Source organism: Phocoena phocoena, chromosome 11, assembly GCF_963924675.1.
Source record: "Phocoena phocoena chromosome 11, mPhoPho1.1, whole genome shotgun sequence".
Taxonomy (NCBI): Eukaryota; Metazoa; Chordata; class Mammalia; order Artiodactyla; family Phocoenidae; genus Phocoena; species Phocoena phocoena.
Genome location: NC_089229.1, coordinates 93,998,833 through 94,007,848, shown reverse-complemented (window position 1 = coordinate 94,007,848; position 9,016 = coordinate 93,998,833). Strand labels below are relative to the sequence as shown.

At 40.5% G+C, this 9,016-nt stretch overlaps 1 non-coding gene across 1 annotated transcript; it reads right to left on the bottom strand.

Annotated features, from left to right (window-relative positions):
- Positions 1 to 932: 932 nt before the first annotated feature.
- Positions 933 to 1,039, bottom strand: LOC136131670 (U6 spliceosomal RNA). The gene has a single exon (XR_010656400.1). It is a non-coding gene; the product is annotated as a U6 spliceosomal RNA (small nuclear RNA).
- Positions 1,040 to 9,016: the final 7,977 nt, after the last annotated feature.

Here is a 9,016-nt window from a genome sequence, read left to right as displayed (position 1 = left end):
AGAAAGGGATAGGAAATGTTTTTACTATTAACACATAAGTTGCTCTCAGTTATATTAAGGAAAAAATTGACCAATAGGCTAAAAAATCAAAACAAAGGCTGACAAAGGCTTATAAACCAAGGCTTCTGTTCCCATCCTTCCAGTCAAACAGCTCACACCAGGGTAACCAATGACTTCCAGCTTGCTGAAACATGTCAGTGGATATGTTTCAATCTTCATCTTAACTTGCTTCTCAGAAGCAATGGACATTATTTACAGTTCTGTCCTACTTAAAACACTCTCTTCCTTTGGCTGCATGATAGTGTGTGTACCTGTTTCATAGTCTAACTCTCTGGTTGCTCTACTCCTTACTTTTTTCATTTATCAAATATTTATTGAGTCCCCTTCCACACCAGTTATTTTACTAGGAGTTTAGGATGAATATAAAAATCATGATTCCCACCATCTAGGAGTTAAAGCCTTGCATGTCCTTTGCAGATGCATATGCTTCCATTTAGCCACGAAATTATGAAATTCCTCTAACTCTGTTTTAGATTCTTTTCTCACTATATACTATCTCCTTAGAAAAGTTCATACTAAAAAAAAAAAAAAGGTAACTATGTGAGGCAGCAGATGTGTTAACTTGATTGTGGTAATCATTTCACAATGTATGTGTATATGAAATCATCATACCGTACATTTTTTGTTTGTTTGTTTGTTTGTTTTTTTGTGGTATGCGGGCCTCTCGCTGTTGTGGCCTCTCCCGTTGCGGAGCACAGGCTCCGGATGCGCAGGCTCAGCGGCCATGGCTCACGGGCCCAGCCGCTCTGCGGCATGTGGGATCCTCCCAGACCGGGGCACGAACCCGCGTGCCCTGCATCGGCAGGCGGACTCTCAACCACTGCGCCACCAGGGGAGCCCCACACCGTACATTTTAATTCTATACAATTTTTAAAAATATAAAACACTTCATAAATTTATGTGTCATCCTTGTGCAGGGGCCATGCTAATCTTCTCTGTATCATTCCAATTTTAGTATATGTGCTGCCAAAGTGAGCACTATATACAATTTTATTCATCAATTATACCTCAATAAAACTGGAAAAAATAAAAATAAAAACTCATCCTTGCCCGTGGCTTCAATTATTATCTGTGTGCCATGATACAAAGTTCTGTGTCTTGCCAAGACCTCTACTGAGCTTCACACCTTTACCTGTATGACATCTTCATGTAAATATTTTAAAGGTACCACTCAGTACAGTATTTCCAAAACAAAATTAATCTGATAATCCTAACTCTAGAGACCACCATCCAACCACTCACGCGATACAAAGTCTATAGCTTTAGCTCCGTGTCATTCCATACAAGATCCACCACCAATTTTTGTTCCCTTTTCTAAATATTTCTCAACTTGTCTCTATGTCTATCACCACCTCCATTCATTCACCTGTGCTCTACAGTATCCTCCCTACTTGGTGACCTGTAACCATTTTCGCTTTTCCTCCAAATTCTTTTCCAAGCTGTAGTCTGCAGCCAGGGTTAGCTTTTCAAACCGTATATGTGATAATGCAATCACATATTTTTTATGTGATTTTTTTTAACCCAACCAAAACCTATTCTGTCCAGCCAGAGTACTGGGAAACAGACAGCCTAGCCTGGCAGAAAACATTTAGACAATAATCCCTCTTCTACAGTCAAACACCACAGAAAAAGCTATGGCCCCAAGTGGGGAGTCTAGACTTCCACACATGCCTGGCTGTAACAAGGTGCCCAAACCTGTGCCAGAGTGAAGTTAGAGAAGACCGAGGAGGAACTGGAACTTTCATCCCCACTTGAAAGTTTAAGACCTTCATTTTCCCCCCACCCCACAGAGTTAGTGGCAACCAGATGGGGAGCCTGGACGTCCTCCCTCATCCAACAGTATCGAAGCACTCCCTCCTTTCCATACTGGGGTGGTGTCAGTGGAGACGACACGGAAAGTAGTAACAAGACACCCCTACTCCTCCCAGACAGGGTGATATCAGTGGAGGCCTTGTGGGGAGCCAGAATTCCATCCTTCACCAGGCAAGTATGGGGAACCCCTCCCCTGCTTGGGAGTCAACACAAGTTGAGGGGGAGATCTTTACTTCTGCCCCTACCTGCCAGTAATTCAGTACCTCCACCTTTTACCTGCTAGAGTAGTATCACAGAAATCCAGCTAAGACAGAAGATTTAAACAAGATCCAGAGCCTCTAATACCTAAAATGTCCTGTTTCAATTGAAAATCATTCATCATACTAAGAATCAGGAAAATCTCAACCCGAATAAAAAAGACAATCAGCAGATGCCAGACGAAAAGGCCAGAGATATTAGAATTATCTGACAAAGAGTTTCAAGCAGTTGTCATAAAAATGCTTCAATGAGCAATTATAGACATGCTTAAAACAACTGAAAAAAAACTCAGCAAAGAAATAAAAAGTCTTAGCAAAGAATTTAAATGTATAGCAGAACCAAAAGGAAATTTCAGAACTGAAAATGATAATAACCAAAATTTTAAAACTTAATGGAAGGGCTCAACAGCAGAGGAAAACAATCTGTGAACTTGAAGACAGAACAATAGAAATGACTCAATCTGAACAACAGAGAGGAAAGAGAACAACAAACAACACAAAATACCTATCAGATTCTCAGGGTCCTGCAGGAGTATAACAAAAGGCCTAATATTCACGTCATCTGAATCCTAAAAGAAATAATGGCTGAAAACTTCCCAAATTTGGCAGAAGACATAAGCCTAAAGATTCAGAAAGGCAAGCAAATTCCAACCAAGATAAACCCAAAGAAATCCACACCAAGACACATCATAGTCAAATATTTGAAAATAAAGACAAAGAAAAATATCCTGAAAGCAGCAAGAGAAACAACTTATCTATAGGGGGAAAACAATACAAATAGCAGAAAACATGAAAGTCAGAAAGAAGTGGCACAGTACTTTTTAAGTACTGAAAGAAAAGAACTGTCAATACTGATTTTCATATAGTAATTTTATCTCTCAGGAATGAAAGGGAAATAAAGACATTGGATGAAGGAAAACAAGAGTTTGTCACCAGCAGATCTACCTGAAAAGAATGGCTAAAGGAAGTTCTCTAAACAGAAAGAAAATGATGAAAGAAGGAACTTTGGAACAGCAAGAAGAAGAAAACAATGGAAAGGGGGAAATATGGGCTGATAAAATACATCTTCCGTTTTCTTTTGAACTTCCTAAGTATGTTTGACAGTTAAAGCAAAAATTATCTAATACCCTCTGATACGGCTGTAAATGTGTGTAGAGAAGTATTTAAAACAATTATAAGCAGAGGAGGGTAAAGGAAGACATACAGGGAGGCAGGATTTCTACAGTTCACTCAAAGTGGTAAAATATTGACCCTCTTAGACAATGAAAATGTATGTGTATATAATGTAATACCTACAACAACCACTGAAAAAAAAAAAGCTGTACAAAGAGATACACTCAAAATACTATAGATAAACCAAAATGGAATTTTAAAAAAATATTCAGGTAGCCCACAGGAAGGCAAAACATAGAAAGTAGAGAAATAACAAGATAAACAGAAAACAAAAAGTAAAATGGTACACGTAAGCTCCAAACATATCAATAATTACATTAAATGTAAATAGGCTAAAGTAAACCAAAATGCTTGAAAATTGCGGCGGTTCTGGACTAAAGAAACAGAATAGCCTACACCAGTATAAAAATGTGCCCAATATTTGTATTTACATATAAATTGCACACACTTTATGTAAACCCATCTAACATTGTTCAGAATAGGATAACGCCTGTCAAGGGCCACCATCAAGTCTCTTTCAGACATCTAAGGACTAGAAAATCACTGAAAACAAAACGTTACGGATTCTCAGAAAAACCACATCCTGTAGAAGCACAGCCAGCCCACATAAAACCATGAACCAAAACAGATGTGAGCTCCCTCCCTCTTTCCTGCACCTTGCCCTTTAAAGCACAATAAAAGACTCACCCGCCCACCCTTCAGGGCCAACACCACTCTATGCGTTTGGCCCCTCTCCTCCCTTGGAAAGTGAATAAAAACTTTCTTTTCTACCCTTGTTAATACTTCTGTGAATTCTTTCACAACCCATGTCAGCTCACCTAACATTTTATGTTAAATATTATTTAATATTTTGTATGATTAATTTTTGGTACAAATTAATTAATTTTGTACAATTAGTAATAGCATATAGAACTTGTACACAGTGTAAATAACTCATATAGAGCTCTCAGCTCAGGCCAGGCCTTCAGTGGTAGCTATTATTACGAGGACAGAAACTGGGTAGGGCTTCTCGTCATTTGCAGCGTGAGTGCAGCCCTGAGTCAGCCACATGATCACGAGGGTAAAGAACTGATAGACTTTACAACCATTCCGTATGCATACAGCCATTCTGTTTTTCACTTTTGGAACAGTATTCAGTAAATTACGTGAGCTATTCAACGCTTCATGATAAAACTTGGCTTTGCCCAATTAGATGATTTTGCCCAACAGTGGCTGACGTAAGTGTTCTGAGCACGTTTAAGTAGGCTAGGCTAAGCTATGACATTCGGTAGGTTAGATGTATTAAATGTATTTTCGACTTAGGATATTTTCAACTTACAATGGGTACTGGGTGCATAACCCCATTGTAGGTTGAGGAAGATCTTTATATACTCTTCCTAAGTGACCTCTCTAAACCCATAACTTCAACTGCCACTTACACCAGGATCAGTAAATACTAAGCAGACATGCTACACATTCCCCCTTCAACCAGTCCCCCGGTTTGGCTGGACTCATCTCTGTTCTCTAGGTAACCACTTAAACTCTGCAGCTGGAATTTGAAATGAAAACTTCTTTCCATTCTGGATAGATACTAATGAGTGCCTATTTTGAGTCCACTAACACTTTTTCTTGGCTAAATTTCACAAATCATTCCAATAGTCCATCATAAAATTCCATGCTGAAATCCACTTGAAATTAAAAAGAAAATGGGAAGAGAAATTGGAAAAATAGTCACTGACAGAACAGAAATAGTTTTATATCCTTAAAAGAGATCAGTGGAGGCCTTGGAACTACTTTCCTATTTAGATGAAAACCGAGACAAGCGGCTTGATGGAGCCAGGCTAAGGAATCCTCAAATATGATGTGCTCTGGTACAAGCCTATGTGACAGATCACTGATGACATGGAATACTTCTCCCTGAGGCAAACTAATACATTAATAATTCTTTACATTAATGATCCCAAAAATCAGTGTATTATTTGCTGAAATATATTAAGGAGCAAAAAGGAAATTTCAATTGATTTGATATAACTGACTCATTTTATAAGAGGAAGCTGGGGTTCACAAGAGGCAGAGCTACAACTGGTAGAATCTACATCTCTTCACTCCCAAGTCTGCCCATCACTCTAAACTTGTGCCATTTTAGTTTGTCATTTATACTGTGGCATATACATACTGTGAAGTATAAATACGTGAAACCAACTAATTTTACATAAGCTCACCCACTCCCTTTTGCAAAAGATATAGTGTAAACATGAAGAAAAACATGGGTGATTGTTTCCATCCCCCACTGAACCAAACCAGTTCTAGAGTAAGATGTCCTCTGCTGTCTGTGGCATGGCTTCCCAAAGATGCTCACCTGTTAATTCCCAGAACCACTGAATATGTTCAATTACATGGTAGAGGGGGAATTAAGGTCATTAATCAATGGACCTTGAAATAGAGATTATCCTAGGTTATCCAGGTGGAGCTCAGTGTGTCCTCAAATGTGGAAGAGGGAGGCAGTAGAGTCGGTGTTGGTGACTCTGTGATGTACTGTCAGAATCAACCGACCTTTGCTGGCTTCAAAGATGCAAGACGGCCAAGGCAAGTGGACAAGAAAATGGATTTTTCCAGAAAGGCTTCAGAAAGGAACTCAGCCCTGCCAACACATCGTTTTCAATCCAGTGAGATGCCTTTCAGACTTCTAAGCTACAAAACTAAAATAATAGGTTTATGTTATTTTAATTTACTAAGTTTGTGGTAACTTGTTATACTAGGAATAGGAAAACCAGTATACTTTCCATAGGCTCATTTCACGCTTTCCTGTGGTCATAAGGAGTTGGCGCCTGATTGTAAAGTATTTATCAGAGAGGAGTAAAATGGTTGTTGGTTCTAAAACAAGGCAACTAAGCAACATGTTGCCTCATAGGGCTTCCCTAGTGGCGCAGTGGTTGAGAGTCTGCCTGCCGATGCAGGGGACACGGGTTCGTGCCCCGGTCCGGGAAGATCCCACATGCTGCGGAGCGGCTGGGCCCGTGAGCCATGGCCACTGAGGCTGCGCTTCCAGAGCCTGTGCTCTGCAGCGGGAGAGGCCACAACAGTGAGAGGCCTGCGTACTGCAAAAAAATATATATATGTTGCCTCATAAAATAAAAACCCCCTCTCAAAATTGAGTACAAATGAACATTTATTGAGCCCATATTAAATGGGACATGGTTAAGAGATGCCCCTCTTCTGTCTGTGTATAATTCCTGCCACTCTGTTTATCCTCAAGTAGGTACCTCCTATGTCTCACTAGTCTAGTCTTTTACAATTATTCAAGCTCCTATAATGGAATGGAAGGCTTGTTCAGAGGCTCAGAATCTTCTTAGAATGTTGTGGTTAGTAGAGTGATGGTCGCAGGTAAGGAGAATCTGCTTCATTTTCTAAACTAAAAAGCGAAACAGAAACAAAAATGAAAACATGAGTTGCCAAGAGAAACAAGAAAACCTAGTGCTCAAAAGATGAGGCTCATCTTTCTCATTTCCCACTGGGCACATGATTTAATTTAAGGTGTAAACTCCTTATTCTCCTGCCCTCTCTTTGAGCCTTAAGCAAGATACCTGCACACTGTCCAGGTATCCATTTTAATGCCTGAAGAAATTACCTCAGAAATTTCCAAAAAAGCCAGGAGTGAGGCCAAGTATTAAAACTGGGACCTCCTGATTCAGAGCTCCTGGGCTTTACAGCTTTTAATTGAATTATATATTTTATGAATCAGAAAATCTGATACCTTTTCCTCAGGCTCTCCCTTAAAAAGATTCCATGGACTGGACTGGAATCCACATCCTGGTGAGACAGGAAATCTTGGAAAACTCAAGGGAGAAAACTTGTTTATCCTATGCCTATTTGGTGACTGAAAATCCAAACAATTAGACTTGGACGGTAAACCTCAGAGAGGAAAGAGGCTGTCTTTTTCACCTCCATATTAGAATTATAGCTGATCTCAGCATCTGGAAAGTTTTAAATTGGAATCCTTTCCCAGCATTGAAAATGGTGTCAAATCCCTAATAGGATATCAGAGACAAGAGAGAAGAAACTTACCAAAGAACACTGTGTTGTACTCGTTGCTTCCCGTGGAGGTGCTGGGCTCCTCTATAATTAAGTAAAGAAATGGTTTTTATTCACTTCCAGTAAGGATCACAGTGTGTCTGTCATTCAGCTCACAGACTCAAGTAGCCCCCTAGTAAACGTAGGACTCCACTGAGTCTATGACACAAAAACCTCCCTTCTTCTAACTGCCAAGGCACTCTGCCATGCCTGAAATCCTACCAGTGGAAATGAAACACAAGTGCACTTCATGAGAAGGATTTAGTTAAAGGGCTGGTCTCCACTCACACTTAGAAGTCCCTGAGAGATCCAACCTTTTTCTTAACAGGCCCTTTAGCCTCCACTAAAATACAATTTCTAGATTTCTCCAACTATTCTCTGCAATCCCCTATATGCTTTAAGCAGTACTGGAATACAGTAGGTCTCAATCAATGTTAGCTATTATTTATAGACATAAGAATCAGAGTGTTTAGAAATTTGCTTTTGTAAGTAAGGCCCAAGGGTCTTTCTTAGCAAAAATCTCAGGCATTCCCCCAGACTACTGGGGTTTGTTTGCAGGGGCAGAAGGCATTGAAATCTTACGACTTCTTGGCTGAGTGGCAGACAGAAAATTGAAAAATGATGGTGGCTTGAGAGAGGGATGGGCAGAGATAGGGACACTACTTAATTCATGAAGCTTTTAAATCACTCTATCATCTGTTCAGTCTATATTCAGATAAGATTTACACTTAGCATAACCTTTACTCCAAAAGTTCTCTATTTGAAATGAATTGTAATCAACTGGAAAAGAAAAGGAAATTGTTAACCCCTTTTTTGACCCCACATCCATCGACCCTACAGAGACATGAAGGAGCTTGTCCTCTTTAGGGAAGCCCAGAAAGCAGATCCCAGAGATCAGATCAGGTCAGACCTTGGGGCTGGAGCTATGCTGGTGTTCAACCAGTTGCAGTTCCTGGCGTTCTGGGAAATGCTTCAACTTTCCTCAAGTTTCAATGAACTTTTGGCTAAGTTTACTCCACCTCAGAGAACAAAGCAGCAAAAGTATCCCCAAATGTGTAAATTACCATAGGACTTTCCTATGTAAAGAACTATAAATAAGGAAAGGGAGGCAGGGAGGAACTTCTGCATTTCTGAAGAGAGGAATCCTCACCTGTGACCTCAGTGGCTTCTTCCTTAGAGCTCAGGGTGTTTAATCCCACATTAGTAGGCAATTCTAGAAAAACAAAATGGACGATGGGAATTGTCACAGACATATGCTGGGAATCAAGTACACTGGACAAAAGCAGCCTTTCCCTCAGAAATGTAACAGAGGGAGCCTACCAATTGCTGCCCAGGCCTCCTCTGAGGACAGAACCCTCACTTACCAAAAGTCTGTGTGTTCTCCAAATACACATCAGTTGTTGTTTGTGCATCTTCAGTGAAGTCATGGTGCGTGGTCAAGTCTGACAGGTCAGTGGTCGACTCTAGACCAGTGGTCGACTCTAGGCCAGTGGTCGACTCTGGGTCAGTGGTTGACTCTAGGCCAGTGGCCCACTGTAGGCCAGTGGTCGACTGTGGGTCAGCAGTCGACTGTAAGCCAGTGGTCAGCTCTAGGCCAGTGGTCAAATCTAGGCCAGTGGTCGACTCTGGGTCAGTGGTCAACTCTGGGCCAATGGTCGACTCTG